Below are 24,734 nucleotides of genomic sequence, written 5' to 3'. Positions count from 1 at the left end.
TCCCCCAGGCCAACACACCGTGCTTTCCTTGACTGCCTAAACCCTAGCAGCAGAGAGGAAAAAGGAGGCTGTTGCATGCAAGTCGCTGCAGGAAGCCAGCTCTTTGCTTTTACAGAATCATCTCTATTCTCAGCTTTATGAAAAGTTCATAAAAGGGAAGGAATAGAAAGTCACAGTGACAATGCAACCAAAACTCAGAGATGGCAGCGCGGTACTTAGCAGTGTTTACCTGCTCCAATAATTCTGATCCCAGGGCAGAGAGCTGAAGATTAGCTCCAGACCTCATTAGGCAGGATAGAATTATGTGGGTTAACAAAGTAATACTCTTGGCTTTCTTTTGCATTTTAAAAGTGGCTTGAGACCTATAAAATCCCTTTGAATTTTATTAAAAGTCTTCTGCAATCATTTTTCATCCTGCAGCCCAGTTGAGCCGAACTAATAAATTAGGATGTTATCTGTGTGGATATCCATTAGACCTTCAAATGAAGATTATTAGAGCCAAAAACCTAACAATGCTGGTTACAACTGGGGAGGAAGCAAGCTGGTCCACCGAGCAATGAATGAGGGACACATCTACCCCAGGAGCCGACAGGCGATGGGCAGCATGAAGAAGAGCATCTCCAGCTGCCAAAAGGGCAGGCTTTGGACACCTTGAACAGGCAGCCAGAGGCAGGGAAAGCCAGGCAGGAGCCCACTAGAATTGATAATGTATGAAAGCCTCGGTGAAGGCTCATCAGGCTTATCCGTACTGCACAGTCCAGGTGAGTTTTTGCTTGTACTGAACCAGTACCGGTTGCCCACATGCAAGTCCTGGGCACAGATAAACTCTGCTTTTCAATTGAGATGTCTTCCTCAGTTCAAACCCTGCTAAATGCAAGAAGGCCACAACATGAGCATAAATCGCACAACTTTCTAGTTGCTACAGCTCCAGGCAGTGTAGCGGCAGCCGTGGTTTGAAGCTGGAGCGATGTATTCATACTCGGCCTCAGCTTCCCCGAGGTCTTTTGCTTTTCTTCCTCACACATTTCAGGATTTCTGACCAAAATGTCAGTACAAGTAGAGTGTAATACTTTTTTTTGCTGTTTTGCAAAGCTCATAGACAGGCAAACTTCAATGAAACCAAGGTGTGAAAAACAGGTGTAACACGGAAAGCAGATGCTGGGAAATTGTCTCTTTAAGAAGCTTCAGCAGCAGTGCTCTTGGCCCGAGCGCTCGGTGAGAGCTGGCAGGATGCTGGCTACACCTCTTGCTGCCCTGAGCAGCGAGCAAAGGACAGCAGTGGGTGGCTGGATCTGAAACCCATCAGGGAAACTGAAGCACATTGCAAAGGCAGAGCCGCCGCAGCCCCCGAGCTCGCCACGCCGGTCCCCGGCAGAGCCGGGGCTGCACACCCAGCTGGGAGGCTCGGGCCTCGGGGAGCCGCACGCTGCTCCCCCCTCCCCAAGGGTTCTGCAACAAATCAAAGGACCTGGAGGGGTCACAGTGAGGAGGGGGTTAAAAGGGCTTTACACAAACACACGCCAAGCCTTCAACAGGCCTGGCCACCAAACAGGACCAAACACCTCCTTCAAAGGGAAAGCCACCATGCAAACATGCTTCCACGTTCTGGTCCATGCTCCTCTACCCTGCCCTGTCACCGCAGGACTCATCTTTCTCCCTGCTTACCTGCCTTGCTGACCTCCTCCTTTTTCCTTTTCTTTCTCCCTACTGATTTATTTCTGTCCCCTCTTGAAGAAGCGTTTGTGTCGCTGGTCGCCTATGTGAGCAGGAGCCTGAGGGCTAAGTCACCAAAACTGTCCAAGTATGTGCAGGCAGGGGAGTGCAAAGGTAGGTTAATTTACTCTCTCTTCAAGGTATTTTGTAAGGATTATTTTCAACCTCTCAACTGCTCCGATTCCCATAGCCCTGTCTCCAAAAGGGCAGGCAGCCAGGCAGCCCAGGTGCATCCCGCAGGGTGCTGCGCAGCCAGCCGCTGCTCCCGTGTGAGCCGACGGCGTTTCAGCTTCCATCGGAGCAAGCTAATCACAAGGCAGGGATTTAAGGGAAATGTCATCATGCACTGCCTGGGTCACTGAACCACAGCAGCTTCGTCGTGCTTCCCTGGACTCTTTTTCTTTACCTTAAACAAGACTCAGCTCCCTCTTCCAGGGCTCCAGCCACACACTTGCTTTGCAGCCCCCACCTGCATCAACACCACTCTGACGTTAATGCGGACATGGGTTGTTCTTCCCCAAAAGAAAAAAGCTCCTGCCTGAGCTGAGCGTCGTGATGTGCTACCCAAAATGAATTTCAAGATACATCTCCAAGCTGCTGCTCTTCCCCTGGGGTCATACAGACACCATTTTAGTACGTCTTTCTTCATTTCCAGCCTTCCTCCTCTTCATCTAATTCCCTTTCACCTCCCACTCCTATCCTTGATTATTATTCTTCTATTCTTTTCTGCAAGGAAAAACGTTTCTTTTTACTCTCAATCTCTGTTCCTTTCCTCCTGTCATTCCCTTCATGTCTCATCCACGATGATATTTTTGTTCGTGCAATAACTAGTTTGCTCTCTCCTCTTCCCGCTGGGCTACTTTGATCTACTTTTCCTGTGTCTGTTTTACACATTCCTTTTCTTCCCTCCAAAGACACATCAGTATTTCCCATCCCCTCCTCCTTACTCATCTCTCTTTTCCTGCTCTGATCTATTCTTGCTGCACCAAACTTGTTTCATGTGGAGACCATTTTAAAACCTGCTCTGCTGCCCCGATAAGCGTTGCAGTGGGTGCTGGAGGATACGGTCTGTCAGCCCAGACACCCTAAACCCACACAGGGTGCCACTTTACCGCCCTGCCTTAGCCATGCTTCTTTAAGAAGAAGAACACCTGACTCCCAAAGGAAAACCTAACCCAGGGAGCACTTAGGACGATAATCCCTCGGTCACTTCAAGTTCAGCAGATCACGTTGCAGCACAAACCTGCAAGAGGCCCTGGGGACCCGTCCCAGCCACTGCCCGGATCTCCGGCAAGAAGGGTGCCAGCCAACAGGAATGGCCTTTTCATTGTCCGTAATCAAGAAAGTCCCCTGAAAAATGAATAAAATTCACTTGCAGCTCCATAGGACTGTGGAGAGAGGAACATTTAGTGCTGCGTACTCTTGGTTACAATAAATCACAGCAAGATTTGCTGTCAAGCAGCAGGGAGCCTGCTGGCCCCCTGCAACGGGAAACCTGAGGGTGAAAATTACTCTTCCTCTCCACATGACAGCCATTTACTAACCTGTCCCTTGCCCTGAGAATCTGTAAGCAGGGAGAAATAAGAAAAGTCTTGAACTCATGCTTTCCCACCCTGTGCCAAACAAGACATTAGCGCTTTCTGCAATGTCTCCTCCTGATGAAAACTCACTTCTACCTGACCTGGCTGCTTTGGGGAGAAAGCAGGTAAACAGCAGGAACAAAGGGCATGGGAACTGCTGTCGCATCCCCTCCCGAGACGGAATAACGCCTCCTCAGGGGCAGGCGCTGGGAAACAGGGCCTTTCGCAGCCGGAGCTTTGGACGCAGAGCACCAATGCCATTTGGTGCCCAGCAAGTGGCCCCGGGCGTTTGGGCTGGCTGCCAGGCTGTTTGCCCAGCTGTCTGACCGCCGGGCTTTGATGAGCAGCCCTTCATCTGAAGGTTACAACAGAGCCTTTTGGCCACTTCAGTTCATAGAGCACCATCAGTGATTTCCTTAATGCTGCAGAGCTGTGGGACTGGCACAAATGTTGGCATTCAGGCCTGGAAAGGAGAAGAGAAAAGAGGCTTACTTCATTTTTGCTTGTTCCAAAGTGGAGAATACAGGAACAAAGTGATGTGCTTGTTGCGATAGGACTGGTTTATCACAAAACAAGTCCAAGTTAAAAGACCCAGCTGATAGCAAACAAAACATACTGTCAATTTACCAGAGCATTTGCAATGTCAGTCCCAGAAACCTGGCATGGCTTTCTTTTACCTTACACAGCCATGTGAATCGGTCATTCCCAAGATGATAACTGCAATGAGAGCCACGATAAGGCCGAGTTTTCCTCCCTGATCTCCAGCCCTGAATCCTCCAGGCTCACTAATGACAGCAACCTGCCAGCAAGCTCTGCGTGCACTCAGGCACCCATGAAATAATAAAGTGGCCGCAGCAATCTTTATGTCATTGCAAAGGTTAGGTGCAGGCTGCCTTTTGCACGGCCCAAATCCAAACCTGGTTTGTATGGGCGGGGGGACTAAAAAAATCGAGATGAAGCAAGTCTCAGTGATTGCTTCACACATACGCACGCAGTGCATTGTTCAATAGTAATGGTCTGAAACATTATACTTCCACAACGCTATAACAGCATCACATGAGCATAGTGCAGTTCATTTTGGCAGCGTGCGGTTTGCCTTGGTTTTTTTTAGTACAGAAAGGAAGAACTAGAAGCCTCGTGAACTTTTGTGAGCCCATCCTAAGTAATTTGACTGAAATATAAATTACCATGCCTAAAGTCAGCTCAATCTCTGAGAAATTAAATTAGCCCATTTATTGAATATAGTTATTTCTATATACAGGGGAACAGTTCGAGTACCTGACAAGCATCTATTGCCACTTGGACATCCAACTGCACCTGCTGCAAGTGGGCACAGGTCTCCCGTGTCCTAGGTGCCACCTCTATGGCCGTGTCTCAAATGCTCTAGGGAATCTGAAATGTCACAAGACACCTACATTTGGGCACCTGATTCACTCCCACATTGCCCTGCAATAGCAGGCGATGTAACGTGATAAACCTCAGCTTGGACAATCTCTGCTCTGCACGACTCCCAGCCTGTCTCTGACCGGAGCTTGTCAAGACCTCAGAAAATTACCTCTGGTACCGAGCCAGTTGATTTAACTAGAAAGGCATAATAAATATTAAACAGTCTATATATGTATGGCATAGATATAGCATATATTTGTGCCTCCCCCTTTGAGGTTCTGCTTACCGATAGTGGCCAAATTCTGTCCTTAGAGGTATAGCAAAAACGTGTGGACTCAGATCAGACTGTAGTCAAGGGCAGCATTTGTTCATAAATTGAAGTGACATAGGTTAATGGAGAAGAAAGATAATTTCATTACCTGAATCTGAACAGATCTCGTCATATAAGAAAAAAACCTTAATGTGGTGCTGATGGCAAATATAAGTAGATACCTTAATAGCTATCATCACTGACTGAACCTTATGAATACCTAACGCAATTGCTGTGCTAGAAAACAGCTTTTGACCTGCCGGTAACATTTCATTTTGAACTCAGCACTAGCCACAAAACCCAAGTCTTTTGAACCTGGAAAGATGTATACACTGCACGTGCAGTGAACTCCTAGCCTTGAGGCTGAATCTTGCCTTATTTGGTGAAAATTGATTAGATTTGTCAGGTGAATAAAATTCTTTATTAAATTTGCCTGGTTGAAGGTATGCCTGTGTATTTTAGTTTTTCATTAGAGTGCCGCTGAATTTTTCTGAAGTAGTTAAGAATATCGTAAGTGATACATCAGTAACAATTGGGCCAAGCCATGGCAGAAGCCCCCCAGGAGAACATGCTTTGCCTATGAAACCAAAGTCTAAGTGCTGCTGGTTTCAATTTCTCCCTGCCAGAGGGGAGCAGCAGAGAAAGTAGGCTAGAAAAACGGTTTTTTAAAAACAAAGAGGAGAAAAGAAAAACCTCAAGACCACCTCTCCTCACTCATACACACACCCCCCCACACCACCAGGAGGGACAGCACAAATATTTCGGAATTAGCTGTGAAGTTCAGCAGGAAGGGTTGGACCAGGGCGCGCAGCAGAGCCGCCCGCTCGCCCTCCCCTCTCCGCCTTCCCACCATCCCCTCCACGCACAGCGCGTCCGACATCCTGCGCCTGGGGAATTCATTTCAGTTGCCCGGGTCTGATTTCTAATTATGATGCAGGATGCACGGTGATAAATTTCCTATGGGATACTCATTATATAGAGCATACGAATGTGCTGTAATCAGGCGTATTTGTTGCTATGGAAAAACACAGCAAGCATGCAGAGCCTTCTGTGTGGCATCTTTAGTGTCCCTGCACTCGCAGTACTCGGATTCCTTGGCAGCGTGCGGCATAGCAACATGTTATCTGGCACAAAACCCAAGGACGTTACAAGTTTCAACCGAAAAACTTGCGGGGCTCGTTAGCCCGTTGCATCTTCAAGGGGCATTAGACTTAATGATTTTGCATTATTCCCTTTTAAAGCAAAGGGATCAAAGAAAAGTATCGCGGGCAGCACGAGTTTGACAGTGTGACCTTTCCCTCCTCCTCCCTAAAGCCTGTTGTCTTCCTCTCCTATATACTGGCCACGTCCACTCTAGGAGGGGAAACAGGGTTGTTGGACCATGTATTCAAACCTGTACATGCCATGGTTAAACACAGCTTTCCCTGTGCCCAGATAAGGGGGTATTAGCCTGAATGCCCCGCAGGGCAATGCCCAGGTAGGACACGCTGTGATAAAAAAAAAGGAAAAAGGAAAGAAAGTCACCATGCTCATTAATTAACCCCCCTGCTAATCCCTTCTGCCAGCAGCTGGTGGAGGTGGGGAGGGTGCCAAAGTGCAGTCCTCTCTATACTACCAAATTAATGGATCTCAGTGGCGCATGGAAACGCTCGGACCATTTGCTTTATGCCTCCCTTATTTTAAAACACTTAACCCGTGGCCCAGGCCCGCAGCGCCGGAGCGCATTCCTCAGGGGCCCGTGCAGTCTCCATAGAGAGGCAGGAATGGCGGCAAAGCCATCTCGCTCCATAGCCTGCTCCACCTGCTCCTCCAAAGAGGGGAGATGGGGAGATAACACTCACTTCCATCATCTCTAAATAACATCCAGTTCCGTATTTCTGGAGGCTTTGACCCAAAGACAGCTTTTTCTGACACTGTGCTTGAGGTGAGAAGGGAGATGGCGTAGCTGCGAAGAACTGCCAATCGCCTATCGATGGCTGGAAAAGCCGTAAGAGGTGCTGAGCTTCGCGGCTGCCACGATCTCGGTGGCAAAGCAGGCATCGGTAGCGGTACGCTCCTTATTCCTGCGAGAAAATTAGTTGCAGCTCTGGGAAATTCCAATACCTCCATTTGGGGCAGGCAAATTAGAATATATTGTCTGGAAATAAAGAGGGCCGGGCAGGCTTAAGCTGCCATAATAACCACCTCTGCTTAAACACTTAAATGTTAAATACAGATATAATGAAGAGTGGAGTGTTTTTTTTCTCCAAAACATGAGTTTACCCGTATTGTATTACAGCAGCACCCATATTTCTCTTCACCTCAGGCTGGAGGAGAGATCTGATTTGTACTTGTTGGCTTAGCCTTGCTGTCCCTATGCAAAAAATAAAGCCAGAACGAATTAATCTGCTTTCTTTTTTAAAGTGGGCACCAGTCCATTGGATTGAGTGGCACTAAGCAGGGCTGCCACCTACCATTTCTGTGATTTCTATCAAGACTAACAACTCCTAACTCAGTAGGAGGATTTTGGAAAAATAGAAGTGCGTGTGTGCGTGAGAGGAGAGGTGTTGAAGCCGTCAGGCTCAGAGAGATGCTCTGCCTTCGCCGCTTTCCTCTGCTCCCGTTTCCTCACCTGAACTCCCCAGCAGTAACACCCTGCTATGAAATCCAAGGATGGGGCTGCCCAAGCCGTGACAGCCGCTTCTGCAAACAGCCAGAGCAGGACCCCACCGGCCCGTTACAGATTTCCACTCAACTCTTCTTCTAAGTGAATCCATCCTTGTCTGACTCCGCTGTATATACGAGCCAAGATCCCTTCAGAGCGATCAGGCATGCAGAGGTGGCACCAGGAGCTGCAGCAAGCCGGGAGATAAAGGAGACAGGTTGCTACGCACAGGCTGGAGACGCGCCGGCCATGCAGCTGGCAGCCTCACCGCTGGGCTGGGCTGACTGAGCTGAGAAACCCCCTAAGGTGGGAAAACCAAGCAAGTGCGTGAGCAACAAATGGAGACCTCCACATCTGCATGGCTCACACACAGGTTAAAAAGGGAGAGTCTTTCCAGCAGTCCTCTGCTGGCATGGCCAACAACCCACCAGAGGGATGTGGGTCCTCCCAGATCCAGCAGGGTCAGTCCAAACTGGTGCTGCTGGTCAACTTCTGGTAGCCGGTGTGCAATAAGTTGGGAGCAGGCCAGTTCTTAGGGATAACACCACACAAACAGGTTTCCTCACAGTGCAAACCTCTCATAGCAGCCTGAGAGAGAGGCTTAGCTTTGCTCAAGTCTGGCTGCCTGGAGAGGAGCACACAGCCGACGAGGGATGCAGCCGTGCGGGGAGCCCTGTGGCATCCCTGTCTGTCTTGTGCTTACTCTCATCCGAGCATCTCAGGGTACTCCACAAAATCAGCTTAATGCCACCGGTCCCGTTGCTTTTGAAGACTGGCAGCTGGGGAGGAAAGACTAACAGGGTTCTTCCGAGTCACAAATGAGGTATTGAAAAAGCGGGGGCTCGGTTCAGGCTTGTCACCCTGCTGGGAGAGGTGGCATTTCCTCCAGCCCATACGCTCCTAACCACAGCCTCCCGACCCATCTTCTCCAATGCATGGGCAGAACCACGGCAGTACCACGCACGCAGAGAGCAAACGGAAGGTAAGCAGCAGCTTCTGCTTGATTGCCACTTCCCATTAATTCTGAAGAGATTTTCACTCACCCAAAGAAGTTGTGTTTCGTTTACCTGCTAGCTCCACCAGCCTACAATGCATTTGGAGGAGGCACCGTTACCCATATATTTGTACAGCGCCTCGCACAACGCCATCCCAACATGCCAGATGGTATAAAACATAAGCCTACTAACTTCATAAAAATTTACCATCATCTCAAGCTCATAAATCTCGCCAGAACAAGTGCATTGATGAAAACTAATATCTCTGCAAGGTGGCTGTGATAAAAAGCCAAGCTGACAACAGACCAGCGACTGCCATGCTCCCAAGCCCCTGGCAAGCGGGCAGGTTAATGGTGAAGTGTTATTCATTGAACTCAAAGGAAAACGGTTCAAAACGTTCTTGGTTTTGTTAGTGTAGCTTTTCACAATGCTTATAAATTAGAAACTTGACAAGAAATGTGAATACACAATTTCTCAAACAAAACACACATAAGAGTGAAATTCCCCTCCTACTTCAAGGGAAAAGTGTCTCATTTGCTGATGCCAAATACTGATTTAAAACACTGACAGATACAGACCACTAAAACTTCCCGTAATGAACTGTGGTTTTCAGTGTTGGTAAGAAACCTCAAAACACAACAGGAAATGAGGCAAAGGGTTTGTTTTGTTTCCCCTACTGTTGCTTATATAAAGGGGAAATCGTTACCATTTATTGCTAAATCCATAACTCAGAAAAAAGATCTGCTCTTCCCACCCCTCCCGCCCCAGCACAAGCCCCTCCACGCTCCCATGCACACGCGTGGCCGGAGGAGCAGCACTGGAAGCGGTGCAGGTCTGGGTCATGCCAGGTGTAAACGAGAGCAGAAGCTCGATTGCTGATTTAAGGCCTTTCAACTGCTGCTTTTTTGGGGAAAAAAACTGCAAAAACATTTTTCCTCTGTGCCAGTTGTATCTTGCCAGCAGCACTGCCATGGTTACCATCAGGAGCTCTGGTTTTAAAAGTTTTTGGGGGCTTTTTGACTCTCTGCTGAATTTATTTATTTTTTAATCTCTCTGCTGAAATACTTGATAACCCTATAGGGCTTTTCTTTCCTCAAGCAGAGGAAACTCTTGCCTGGAAAGTTTTGGAGAAGCGATTCTTGTCTTGCCTTTTTCTGCACGTGCAGCCTCCTCACACTTCTCATCGCCTCCTTCCCATCCCAACAGCTTGATAATGAAATTGCAGCATACAACAAACACGATGAAGCGTAGAGAGGTAAGAGCTTCTTAAAGCCACGCAGTCGCAGGAGGGAGAGCTGGGGAGCGCAGCAGGTTGCTGTATTACTGCGCCCATTTCACATGCTGGATAACTGAGCATCAATTCATAGAAGAAGTGAAAAGAGCTATTGTGAGTTCTCTTATTTCTTGTCTGAGTCTGTCCATGGTGGCAGCTATTGAGACAGTACCAGTAAATACATACTGAAAAAAATACCCCAAAAGACGATCTTCATTTCTGCTTTTAACTTCTGGACCGTGCATCAAAACTTCCCTGACTTCAGTGCTTAAAATTGGTGACAATTTCATGATTCTTCTAGACTTCTTCAACTCCAAACTGAGGGTGAATACAAATATTTGAGGTTGTACTCCCGGTCTTGGGGACTGATCACACTTCTGGGTTACCTAAGCTTGCAATTCTTGAAGTACAAGATCTACTTTCCGCAACAATTCGTGCCTAGAAACTACAGGCAGATCTGTCTTAAAACTCCATGGAAATATTGCAGACAATATTTCCCCAACTGCATTCAAATTAGCTATGAATCTGAGCTATTAACTAAGGCAATATTAGCATACGCGTAGCAGAGCAGCTATCGGCAGCACTCGCCTGCCAGTGTCACGCTGCACGCATTCCCGAAGGACAGCAAACACACAGGACCAGCTCTCGGAAGCGAGCGGGAGTGTTGCTATCCCATGAATAGGATTAAGCATAAGCAGTTGTAGACAGGGAAGGAAAAAAAAAAAAAATATTACCTTGGTTTTGAGGACGGAGTCCAAAGAAAGAGCAGTAAAGATCCCAGGGCTGCGTGACTTAGGTAATTCAGCCAGAAGGTGCCATAAATAAGGTCTGTGGGCCAGGATACATTAAGGAGGCATGAAGATAGTTTTCCCAGGGATAGAGATGGTAATCTCTGCTCAGCTGCAAAGGGCTGCAGCTGCTGAATAATTGCTTCAATACCAGTGGTTTCAGAGACAGCTTATCAGCCTGCCCTGTCCTGCCCTTGGCGTGGGAGGTTGAGGTCCAGGGACAGAGACGAATTTAGAGGGACAAAGAAATGATAAGTGGAAGGAAGAGGAAGGCCCCTGTTTGCTTCCCATTACACTTCTAGTTTAGAGAGATAAGGATCCTTTTCTTTTTGTCGGAGCAATAAAAGGGAAGTGGATGAGCTGTGTGCACCAGGATTTTCCTGCTGGAGCCAGAGGGAGCGGGAAGCAGCGAGCTCGGGTTGTCTGACTCCCCCCCGATGACCGACTCTGTTGTGACATGAATGATACCAACTGTCCTGGAGGTGAGCAAAGCCTCTTCCAAATGGGGATTCACCCCAGTGTTGTTACTCCCTATTTAAGGTGAAAAAATCATTGGTTTCTACCACTTTTGCCAAATCAGATAGGAATTTTTTAGCAAGCAATAGCATAGATTTATTAGCTGGGGCACAGCAGTGAGCTGATGCCACCCTATAGCTTCCAGATAACAATAAAGCAATGCCCAGCAGTTCAGCACACGGGAGTTTAACTGTGTCTATTCCAGTCTGAAAGAAGACATCTTAAGAGCATTAAAAATAAATAAAAATACAACTTTTAAACCTGCACCTAGCAGCAGTGAGACAGCGGGCAGGTAGGTGGGAAGAGGGAACCCCAAAAGCTCCAATGAAGACTTTAACCTCCTTTTCTTTTCAGGAGGAAAATATACAGCAGTATATTGTGCTAACGCAGCACTACTGTGCTTAGAAAGTACCTCTGCAGTGGATTCTCCGCTCTTGGCAGCAGGACTGCGCCCTGCTCGTGGGCTAAAAGGCTTTGGAGTGATGGGAGCCTCTTGCCTGCTGGGCACGGGGAGCAGGCAGCCCCCCGGTCCCTCCCCGGGACCTCCCGCTTAGCTTCACCCCCGGGACGAGCCCCGTGGAGGGGCACAGCAAATACCTTAGAACAACATTTTTTAGTTGTTATCCATGGTTACACTCGATTTTGTCAGACAGTATAGCACAGTGATGATGTCACTTCTTAAACCACAGTTTAGCATAATTCTTAGGTGCCTTGATAAGTTTCATTGAACTCACAGGAAATTAAGCAGATAATTATCTAATCAAGAGCACAAACAGCAATAATTTTCCCTTATCTCCCCATCAGCCTAGGATCTCAAAGCAATTTATAGAATGAGTAAGTCAAGACATGTAGCTAATCTCCAAGGAATGGCACTGTGCCCATTTTACAGGTAGGGAAACTGAGGCACACAGTTTCCAGGCAATGATAAACATGCTTTCCCCTTACACTGTCAACAGACTCGTCAAAACCAAGGGGATGACTTGAAACGGGAGGATATGGCTTGTGAATGAAGGGAATAGAGATGGCCCCAAAAGCCTGCACCAAGTTACAGGAAAAGACCTAAAGAGCACCAGCTTCTCGGTGCAACGACGGGCCTGCCTCTTACAGGCACATACAGAAAGTCTCTCTCTCTTTATGAATAGGTACATGTATGTGTTCCTCTTCGAAATTCATTCTTACATTGCGCTGTTGACTTACTGGCCCTCTGCGGCAAGGGAGGGGTGATGGATTCACATTAATGTGCATCCCGGGAAGCAAGCACGTCCCCAGGGGAGCAGCATGATTCATTTTTAATGATACTTCCCTGAGTCTGTAGGCCCCATAAGCCAAGAATTACAAGCCTTGAAAGTCATCATCACTGACTGAGCTGTTGTTGGCGAAGGAGGGTTTCCAGCCCAAGTGGGAGTCGTTACAGCAGAGGGATCATTTTAAACTAAGTGACAAGAATGTATTAGGGGAAGGAAAATTACACTTTTCAACAACTGAAGAAAATAAAAAACCACTTCCTGCCAGAAATTCTGATTCAGAAACAAGACAAGAAGGCAAATTGCTTCCCCCTGTCTACACTGCATGGAGCAAACCTACACACATAGGTCAGAGGCCTAGCAAGAGCCTGAGGCTAAACTAATTATTGTGATTTGCTCGTCTTTTGTAATTAATCTAGGAAAGGCTTAAGGCTGTTAGCAGCTTTAAAGAAGTAAATCTGAAGGACCAATTAATTAAAAACAGCAGTGCTTAATGAGGACCTTTTGGTTCTCTCATGTTGATTGTTATATTTGTTGAAAGTTAAGTTTCCACTGTCTGTCAGATCTTGTCTGGTCTTGTAAAATAGATCTTCTTACTTGGTGCTTAACCACTTGACACTGGAACAAAAGCTTTCGATTACAAAGCAATTTGTGGGGATTATAATGGAATGAGCTACACCCACGCTCCCTTATTTAACAATCAATTTGAAGCAGTGTTCAGTTCAACCAAGAAGCCTTAAGGACCCTGAAACTACAGTTTGGATCTATCTGGTTCCTCTCCTCCAGGCTGGACCCCACAGGTGTTAATCACAGAGGTAGGTTGGAGCATGCACCTCAAATCGTCTTTTGAAAACAAAAACACGACTGCACTTTTCCTTACTCAGTCTTGTCTTAAATTGGCAATTAAGCACACATCTCTCTCCACATTTTCTGTGTAAGTGTAAATTCAGTGCAGACCAGGAGAATCATGGTTTGCTTTAACCCAGAAGTGAAATTCAGCTGAGCACCACAGAGGTACGGTCATGGCTTTATCTTCTTACACCTGACATCACGTAGCCAACAGTCAAACCGTGTGTGTCCTGAAAGTAAGCTTGCATCCCTGGGTCTCCTGTTCCTAGCAGTCCTTCCTCTGGTGTAAATGCAGCTGGGTGCCAGAGAAGCGAGGAAGATGTTATGGAGGTCACAGTCAGCAGCTGAGGGAAATGGCCAATTCTGTTTCTGCTGTACTCTCAGGCCTGCTATGTTCAGGACATCTTATGCAATTTTCTTATACACGTGGAAAAATGTCGATGCTTTAGTTTATTTAATCAGGGGAACAAGTAATTCACCCCAAGAACATCCATTTCTTGTTTCTGTTAAGCTGGATCTATGAGCCGAGTCCTAACTGCAGAGCTCTGCCATGGGGGAAACCTGGACCAATGTGTTACCTAAAGACCCCGAGCATCTTACAGAGAACAACGATATTATTCACCAAGTGAATGGGGCATCTGTCGTCGGCAAAGGCCAGGACCCTCTACCTATTTGCTGTCCTTACACAAGACATGCAAAAGTGGTTTATGCTGGAAAAGAGAGACTAGGAAAGGGGTAAACAAGTATGAAAGGAATAAAGGTCAGGTTACCAACTTAGCCCCAGAAACAGCCCTTTGTGAACAAAATTGGACTGTTTTGCTTGGCAAGATAGAGGAAACATAACCGTGCTATTCTCTTTCAGGCACCTTCTCTGTCATCTGTCCCCACAGCTAGCATTTTTCACATGCAGCAAATTAATTTTACATTCTCAGCAGGCATCCCTTTTAGAGACCAGCCAACTTCCTGATATTTTGTGTTCAGTTTTTATATCAGCAGATCTATTTTAAATAAAAAGCTATGTGTTTTACAAAACATGAGTGCCAGTAACACAGAGGAAGAATGTGACATTTTTCTCCCCAGGATATTTTGACTGACACATGAAAAAGTCTATAATCTCACATAGGCTCAAGCTGCTCATGTTGACATCCAAATGTTTGGTGAAAAAGAGCTTGATTGCCTTCCATGAAAGGTGTAGGCTTCCAATTTAGTCTCTCCATCCCAGAACAAAAAACTGACCTCAAGCTCTTTCTCGAGGTATTTTATTTTATTCACCTGCCACAAATGCAGTGCGTGAATTGTCTTTCCACTGCTTAACCGAGTCTCTATACAATATTTTGTTTATTTTCATCACCTTCTCACACTACCAGCTTCTCATCTGAGCCAGCTGAGCCTGTCCCAAAAGCCATCTAACTCATTGCTCAGCTTGGTGGAAATGCTCCTTAGCTCGATAGCCTCCATAAAAGCTCCACAGCTGCGATCCCTCACCATGCTTGGAGAGCTACCATCCTGCTGGAGAATCAGTCACCCCCTGCAGAAAGGAAGCATCTGACTCGTCCGTGGCAGCAAGAAAGCCTTCCCCATCCCACGCAACCACTGCACTGCCTCATCTCAGCGTTATTCAACTTCAAAATCCTCCCAGACAGCAGCATGCAGTCTCCTTGGAGCCTGCTGTAAAATTAGTCAAGCTCCAAACAAGAGCCCGAGCAAATCTTTATTAATTTCTGGTATCCTTATGGTCCTGTACTTAATTGAAAGCACTCCAACACCAAGACAAAAAACATCCTCTAAGGGTTTTTCCCCAAACACCACAGTGGAAACCCCATGAGCTTTGAGTCATTGTTTCAGAGCGATTGTTTCATCGGTGATTGGGAGAAACAGAGGCTGAATTCATCCCCCAGCACCTGCAGGGCATGGACAACCTGGTGGAACTGTGTCTTACTGAGGAGAGACCCCCAAAATCAGCTCTGCCTTCCAGCAACACGCAAGTAGTTCGCACTGGTAATGCATCAAGTAGCTAATCTCTCCAGGATTATGAATGAACACAGATTTCAAAGTGACCCTTGTGCACATGTGTCAGCATTTATGAGTTAAGTTTATGGCTGAGCCATATCAGCACATAAGATAGGAATTAATATATGAAAGTGAAAGGGCTTATTTTTCAGTGCAAAGAGAGGTCATCTGTCCATGCTTCAGACTAGGTTCATGCGGATCTAAGTGTTGGAGTTGGGAAAGCTGGTAGTTCACTGCTGCATTCACGGACTCAAAATGTTGGATGTGTATCTGTGTCAGCAGGCGTTAATCAGCTCATACTTCACTTCTGAGCCAGATAGAAATTTGAGAAAAGCGGTGGAAGAGGGAGATTTGTTTCTGGTTCTTCCAGATCCACAGAAGTTTACTGAGGGAGCGACATGGGGAAAAACGCACCTCTTCTGATGCACTGGGGTGCAGGCACCTGTCACCAGCTGGGGCTCAGATCCTGGGTTTGGACATGGGTAAGACAATTGTGAAAAAATGGAAAACTGCAGAGCTTGAAGAGATTGCTACAGTCACAGCAGGGCTAGCGCTTGAAAGGACCAGGGCCCTAGGATTAAACTCTGAGCCTCTCATGGTCACTTAGCTGTGGTTAACCCTGGATTTTGATTTAGTTTATTGTAAGGAAAAAAAAAAGGGGGGGGGAGCACAGGGAAGGACAGTTTGCTGCTGAGAAACAGGGCTAGCCTGAAGGGCGAGGCTGGCAAAACCACACTGCTTGTATATAACTTTAGTACAAGCACAAGTGGGCATCGCTGGACCCAACCTGCCTCAGAGCTGCAAGGGCCGGTGCTGGGAAGGGCTGGATGTTTACATGTGCTCTGGGACCTGCTTCTTGCAGAGTTCCTGGTTTAGGAAAGAAAATACTTACACATGAGCTTTTCCCGGCTTAACTCCGTGCCCCCCAGCCCAGCCGGGCGCTGCAGGTCTCGGCTCTGACCCACCTGGGCACCCATGGACCCATCCCTGTGCCACGACCAGGCTCAGGCAGGGCCCCCAGAGCCGCCTTGCTCCAGACCCCACGTCTTTGTCAGCCGTCGCAGACAACGAGAGCAAATACAACCTGCCACGGAGCAGATAAACGCACAGAGGCGGAGCCAACAATTTTCGTCTGTTGATACTAAGTAATGAAGCAGACTGAATGCCTCCACCACAATGCAAACAGGAGCCCTGCCCTGCATTTTAGCTTCACTTTCCAAGGGGGACTGGGGTTTTTTCAGCTCAGAGGCATGAGGGGGAGTATGAGCTATTTAGCTGAGTGCTAAAAATTAAAGTCACTTTAAGATATTTTTCCTCTTGGCATAAGGTTTCCCAGATCCCGGTTTCCAGCAAATCTCAGCTTGACGCTGTCAGCAGCTTTGCGTGCGCACACACACCAGCCTCAAAAGCCTGGGGAGAAGCATTTTAGACACCCGTGCCTGCTGAAGCCTGTCATGAGGGTAAAAGGGACTGCCTACAGTGTGCAGCATTGACCTTGGCATTACATCCAATGCGGCTCCCCGTGGCTGTGACCACCAACCACCAGCCCCGACACGGCTGCAGACCTCAGAGGAGCATTTCAAGAGGAATGGGCTGAAAAGCCATCATGGCAGCCTCTCCCTCATTAAAAAAAAAAAAACAAATGTGATCGGGAAGATCTCTGAAGCCAAACAATGGCTAACCCATCTTCTCTCTTTCACCAGTTCAAGCTGAACTTCCTTGTTTGGGATCTTCTGCCACCGCAGCACTTCGTACCGCTACCATGAATGTTTCCCCCTCCGTTTTCTTGCAACATAGGGGAAAAGCAGCATTTCTAGGCACCTATGGATCCACAAAAATGTTTGGACACCTTGTTCCCATTTATTTCACCTGTGTAACCAAGAGCATTTAGGACTACAGTCACATGAACTTCTGGTGATAGCCATAACTGCCCCAGTTACTTCCTAAGAGATGGTCCCCCCTTGCAAACAGGACCTGGGGAACCTCTTTGCCAGCCAGGGTGAGCCTGTACTTTATTTCTGCCTTTATGTACCTTTATAGCACCACAGGACATCACATTACCCAGGAATAAGATGGTATTTTCTCCATGTCAGAGGCCTGATGCTCAGGTCATTACTTAATAGCAGGCAGAGGGAGGAGAGAGGATAGCCCTATAGGAAATCTCTCCTCCCCTCAAAACCCAGCGTGGCCACACACCAGGTTGTCTCCCCCACAGCTGTGGCAATGTTTTGTGTGCCCATGCAGTCAATTGGGTTATCAAACTGATCCATTATAAACTGTGTATAGACAATTTTTCAACCTCCCAAGCATGAACGCAAGACAGGCAGAAGGCTGGCAAGTTGATAATCACTCTGGCTGGATGGCTTAGCCCCTGTCCACAGTGGCTGGGAAGGGAACAAAATATCCTGGTCCAGCAACATTAATTTCTGTTTGTTTAGTTCAATTTGATAAGGACCATGGCAGCATCTGGCTGCTTTTAAACAGAGGGGGTAAAAGTGCATGAATATCTGATCAGTTGAGTATTATCCCTCTAGATCTGGACCTCAGCAGCTCTTTAGGATTGGGATTTTTGCATATTCACTTCAGAGTAGGACCCTGCTGGGAATGAAGGAATCCAGTGATCGCTGGAAACATTGATCTCAGACTCCCTACAAATCACAAAGCAGAGGAAAAAAAATGTGTCTAATGTTTGTTCTTCCCATAATTCAAAGTATACAAAAATCTAGTAAGATATTCAGGAAAGGAACATCTAAATGCTGTCTGTCTTACAGAGGACAAGAACACTTGCTTGGAAGCAATCAGAAGATGCTTGATAACATGTTTGCAGCTATGTCACTAGTGACCTATCAGTCTCCTTACATATGAAGATAGATGTCAAGGCTGAGCCATTGTGTATTCTTGAGATACAAAGGAGAATACTTTGAAAAGTGGTCCCAGAGCACTCCAGTCATCGCCATGAGATGAAGCACAATAAGACATCTGAAAAGCTGTGGCAGTTGTTTTATGTCTGATATGTGTTTTTGTGAATAGTAGCTTCAGTAATTTATGTTCCCGGTTGAAAAGCTTTTTGTAGCCTTAATACACTCAGTGGTTAACCCTTCTACTCCTCAGCTCAGGAATCTGTATAAGTCACTGAAGACAAATAGCGCTATCCTTGGCTCCATCTCCAGCGTCATTTTCACATCTACACACTAACATCTCTTATTTTCCATGCATGTTAACTAGCTGTATCTCTGAAGCACAGAAGATACCCTGAAAGAAGTATCCTGAAGTACCAACACCTGACTTTCTCTGCCATTGTGCAGCCTACCCCTCCCATAACATCCTTTATTTAGTTCCTTTGGGGCTCCCTCCTCTCCTTCCTGGGAATCCATCTTTTACCTTTGCTGCCTGTACAAACACTGCCATCCAGCCCTTCCTGCAAACGTTTTGCAAGGGATCGATTCAATACAATTTCCAGTCTTTCTTGGGAAATACAGATTTTGCAGAATGACCTCTACAAATCACTCCCAGATCCAAAGAAACCCAAGTTGTACCCAGCAACAACTAACACTTTTTTGCTGGTGGGATCTCAACAGAAATATTTGCAGTAGTTTTGCATGTGCATGCACATGCATACAATGCAGGAGATGATTAAGAGAACAATATCATACAAAACAAGAACAGAGTGGATAATTCCTTATCACAATAATACCAGTAAGACAAGAATATTTAGTCTTATATCCTGGAAAACAAGAAAAACATCCTTGCCTTGTAAAGGCTGCTGTCTCCTTTGCCTACATGCCTCTCTCCACCCTCAGCCTGCATTGGCCTGTGCCCAACTCTGTGGGCTTGAGACAGCCAACGAAACCCTCACAGATGGCTAATGCAGGGACACAAGGTGCACCGAGATCCCCTAAGGTGTTCACACGTCCGAGGAAAAAAGCGATATAGTAACAAGTTTGTATGATGTCTGCAGCTGCCTCTGTTGCATCGTGCTGCCACTGCATGTCACTGTTAAGACAGAATGGCAATGAATGGCAGGGATTTTAGGGAAGGCTATAAAATTCCGGTGGAGATGGACCCCACAGTCCTCAAGGGCTGCTCCCGGTTGTACCTTAGGCAGCCCCACTCTCCTGACACAAGTGCAGGATTGAAGACCTGAGGCCTCATTAACATTTGGGCAAAGCTGAAAGCAGCAACAGAACAAAAACACATGCTTGGAAGAGAGAAAAGGTGGGAAAATAGATATGAGAAAAAGGATGCCAGAGGGAAGGGCAAAGAGCAATGGTTAAAGATCACTTGCAAGCAGAGTTGAAGCTAAATCATTACTCTGCCAGTGTCTATCAGCAATGAGGTCCTTATGAATTTCATAGGAATATAACAATATCTATTTCTCTACTAACAAAAAAAATATCTCCGTCTGCTCAAAATTAACAGGAGCTAAATAGGGACCAGCTCTGGCTACACCTTGCTGGTGTGTTGGCAGCCCATCAGAAGAACAACTCTCTCAACAGCACTGTAATAGCACAACCTAAAAAAGGCACTGTCAGAATCATCCCTCGCTGCTCCTGCCCCTGCAGCCACGGGAGACCCTTCGCTCAAGTGCAGGTCCTAGACCATCTTCTGGCTGGCCCTCTGTGTTGTCCTCATTTCTGCTTTACGAGATCTGGGAGACTCATTTGAGATTAAACAAAGGACTAAAGATTAGGTGTTCTGTAATTTAGTACTTCCTTTGCCTGCTTTACGTTTAGCAGCTTTTGGCAGAGAAAAAGAACAGCAGCAGCCAAGAGGGGCTCTTTCTGTGAATCCACACGACCTAGGCAGAAACAAGAGCATGTCACTTGACTCTAGTGAGCAAGCCAAACTTTTATCCAGGGTCCCCTTCCAAATGCTACACTTGCATTCATTTTGCCATCAAGCCATGTGCTTGTTTAACTAGATTCATGGAAAACACATTAAAAAATAAACCATAGAGCAGATCCAGATGTTTTGAAATGCTAAACTTAGTGCCTCACACTCTTCCCTCCTCATCCAGCTTTAAAAAATTCCTAAAAAACTCAAAAGCATTCCTGAGCTGGTTTGTAATGAGCCATTACTTCATACTAAAAAGTATACTCTAACACAGACTTAAATAATCAATCTTTTAGCCATAAACACAATTACCAAAACACTTTGAAGGTTTGGATCAACTTCATGAAAGGATAAAAATTCTTTGTGCTCTTTTTTATTTTAAATAAGACTCTTGTTTCCAATAAAAGTTAGTTTTCACATTGAAAATATACACACAGAGGCAAGATGATATCCCTGAGTACCAATCTCAAGATGATGGACTAGGCAAGGAAGGTTTGCAGGAAAGGAGGCAAAGGCACTTTGCACCTGATTTTCAAGATGTTATGCACAAGGCAGGAGAAGCCAAGATCAACAACACTGCCTTGCTCAAACCATGCAGTAAACACAAGCACACTTGTCCCTCACCAACTTAATTAGCACTCCTCATCATCCATCTTACTTACAGGGACAGTTTAGAGCCATAGGGCACCACCAGCACTGCTCTCCTCTTATCTGAAATCCCTGAAGACCTTTACTTCCCACATAAATCTGCATTTCTTAAAGCCCTTCTGTTTTTGAGAACCTCACAGTTTCAAAAAGTTAGTGTCTCCGTTACCAGACCAGTAGCCACTGCATCAGACAGCCTTCACTCACTTTAAATCAAACAAAATTCCATGGCCCAAAAAAGAAGAGCCAAGAAGCTGCTGACAGAGCTGTCTGCCCCGCCAGGCAGCCGGGGAGCCTACGTGCACCACAAACGTGCATGGTTTCCTCATGATTTCTGCAGAAATATTCACATGCTTCAGTTCCTTGAAAGAGAAGATGCAAAGAGCTTAACTACCAGCAGGACCAAGCCCCTCTGTAATACCATGAAAATGGGAAGGAAGAAAGCAAACCTTTGCGAGCTGTACTCAGTTCTGAAGTCAGCTGCCATTTGCACATTACTCTTTCCTCCCACTCCTATGTTTTATTTCCAATGCAAAGATTTTTAACCTGATCTTGTTCCCTTGGGCTGGCCAGGAACCTCTTCAATTCCCTCCCCATACCACAAGTCAGACTCATAGTTAAAGAACTGCCAGGCCAGAATCAGTTACATCATTTTTTCCCCCTTCTTTTCCAGGTATTCTCTAATAGTTCCCAAGCTCTCCCCCTATAATATAGCTTCCTATAGCTTTCAGGCAGAGAAACAACAGAGATCACGATTTATTTTTTATAATCCTAGACACAGTAATTGAATCCTTACATCCCTGAAAAGCAGTTGAGGGTTATTCACTGGATGAACGTCACATGCATTAATATGTCCAGCCTTCCGTTCAGCCATGAGAAGCTTTACCGGGACATATATCCAGCCTTACATTCAGCCATGAGAAACTTTACCAGGAAAGACATTCAGACTAGGTCACCAGGATGAGACAATTGAGGTGATGGCCATCCTCTGTGTCCCTCAGGCCCAGCCTTCAGGCTTACTTATGCACAGATACCAAGCATGAACTAGTGAGTCAGCGTGCTCAGGTGCTTGAGAATCCCCTTAAGGTACTCATCACCAGCTACAAGCACTTCACTGCCTTTGAAGCCTTGACCCACAAGCTCTTCTTTACATGTGGAGCACAGAAACCCCATAAACCACCTAAACTTCCTAGACAAGAAGGTGTTTCTAATCAATGAAATGGCCTTGCTTCAAAATCATCCACTGAGATACACCGAGATCTAGACTGACAGTAGTTTTTATGCTTTAAAAAGAAATGGAAAAGTGATATTTTTCTAATAAAGCTTGCATCAAAATTGTCATTAAAATGTTCCTAATATCACAAGTTTGGTCATGTCCATGTATCCTCTCTGCATCTCCTCTCCCTCTCTCCCCCAACCCATTCAGGGGTGCCGCTTTATCCAGACCAGTTTGTGGCTGGTGTAAGTCTTATATGCATCAGTGAAGATTGCTCCAATAGGTTTTACTTAACAAAAAAGAAGCGTTCACCTGCCAAAGCATTTCTTCAGGATCTGGGCCTTTGAGACTTGACTTAACCACACGTTGCAGTTAGCTTTAAAATCAGCCCCAAAACATTTGGAAATTATTACAGTCCGTTAGCTCTGCAATGATAAAAAGCTGAAATTACTTTGAAGCTTCAGTTAGAGAAGTCTAATGCTGCAATTATTCAACAGAGCCATTTGCAACCTGATTATCAATGAGGGTCGTATGTTCCTATCTATGCATCAACCTGAACCACCGAAGGGCTGGGCACTACGAGCCACATACCTCCAGGCATCCCTTGTTAACATGCTGCCCCATAAAACGATCTTCTATAAACTAAGAAAATAATATATTACATGCTGGTTTAATTGTTAGCTACAGTTTCCTTGTAAAACAGCATATATAAGAGGGCACTGTGAAAAGCTGGTATGTTTTATAGAGGAGGCCAGCAAATTATGGCTCAGCTGTATGGAAATGATTAGCACCTGTGTATCAGTACAAAGCAGCAAAGTTTAGAAACCATGATCTCAGCTTTTGGCAGAATGAAGAGCCTGAAAGGTCTTAAGTTTTTCTGGGCCATAAATCCAGTGATTACTGAGATTATATTAACCTAAATTAACTTCCATCTTTTTTTTTCTTTTGTAGCAGCATAAACAATCCTACACAGGTCTTGCCCAGTCGGGTACAAGTCTTCAAGGTATTGCTTCTTGTGGACAGGAGCCATGAGTCACCTAGGAAGACCTGACCCTATGCCCCATGCTCACATGAGGAGACCTTAAGTCCGATATACATGCTGAGTAATCAAAAGCTGTCAAATTTTAGAAGTGTTTGTGATAAGAACAATTTCTTTGGTAAAAATCTATTTTTCATTAAAAGTGGCAACTTTTCTCTCCAAATGTTTTATTAAAATATATATACACACAAAAGTAAATTCACTCTGTCAGTAGAGAAAAACCTTTCAGCAATTTACTGACAAGCAAATATTTTTGCCAGACATTCTAGCAAAATGAAAATACAGTTCAAAATAATTCCTATTGAAAAACAGCAGTTTGGGATTTTGGGGGTGGGGGGTTTTTTGTTGTTTGGTTGGTTTGGGGTTTTTTTTGTTTTGGTTTTGTTTGTTTGTTTGGGTTTTTTGGGTTTTTTTGGTTTGTTTTGGGGGGGGGGTTGGGGGTTTTTTTGTTTGGTTGGTTGGTTTTTTCTCTCTGTTGGACTCCTTTTGACTACTGGTATTTGTGTGATGGAATGTAAAAACCTAAATATGAGAGTAAAGATTGTACAATTAAGGTCCGTTGAGTTATTCAGTCCCTTGCAGCAGGACACTCTACAGTCAAGGGGGTATTTTTCCCAAGAGAAAGGTACTGTATGAGGGCCACCGCGAGCCCTGCTCCCGAGGGCCAGCGCACAGCCGCCTGGGTTGCACCCAGCCCACGTGGCGTGCGGGAAGACTATTCACTAGGAAACCTGCTAGGTGATAATGTCCATTTATCCTCCATTCATATATGCTGTAATTTAGAAAAAACAGTTGCTGCTGTGGTAAACGTGCTGGGTAGAAGCAGACAGGACCACGGGCCGTAAAACAAGGCAGAAGCACCAGTCTTCTCCCACGAACACACACATGCAGTGAGGAAGAGGAAGGCGACTTCCCCATCCAGTCACTTCTTGCAGGTTTGGTTCCAGTTCTTCTTACAGATGTGCAGCGCTTTTTCATCAGTGGGGCTGCCTGGGCATTGCAGGACAGTCCTAAACTCTCAATATTGACCATCTTGGAAAGTGGAAAATGTCATTATTCTGCCTATCGGTGCCAGGGAGATGATGAGGTTAGTAGGAAGCAGAGGAAAACAGCAGGATAACAGACATCTCCATCTCCCACTGCCTGCAGGGAGCTGGAGGAAGACCCAGCATCAGCCCTGGTGCTGCTCGCCGGGGCTGTTGATGCTCTTTGCACAGCCGAGCCCTTTGCAGCGGCTGTTTGCCTCCAGCCCGCGGCCTCACCGAGCTCACGCAGGGTTCCGCACCCAACCAGCCCCCAAACCTAACACGCTTCTGCGGCATTAAGCAACACATCACGGCCCCAACGCCATCGCAAACAGCCCTTAACTAACACCTACAAACTCCTTCAGCTCAGAGGAGCGCTCAGGCAGACAGGGCGCTACTGCGTGCCTTCAGCTAGACACCGCTTAAGAAAGAATAGAAGTCAGTACTTTCTCCCTAGGCAATACTGCCATTTTCACTTAATTAAAATCTCTTAATAGGCATCTCCCTCCCTCACACCTCCCTGTTAGCAGACATCTTATTCAGAGTAGGAAGACTAACAACATTTTCGTTACTTCGATGTTACCCAGAACAAGTTAAAAATTAACTGAATCTAGTTAGCCGCTTCTGGAGTACAATGCCTTTTGTGTTACATTACTAGTTGGTATTTT

Source organism: Platalea leucorodia (assembly GCF_965183815.1).
Source record: "Platalea leucorodia genome assembly, chromosome: 12".
Taxonomy (NCBI): Eukaryota; Metazoa; Chordata; class Aves; order Pelecaniformes; family Threskiornithidae; genus Platalea; species Platalea leucorodia.
Note: the sequence above shows the minus strand (reverse complement) of the source record.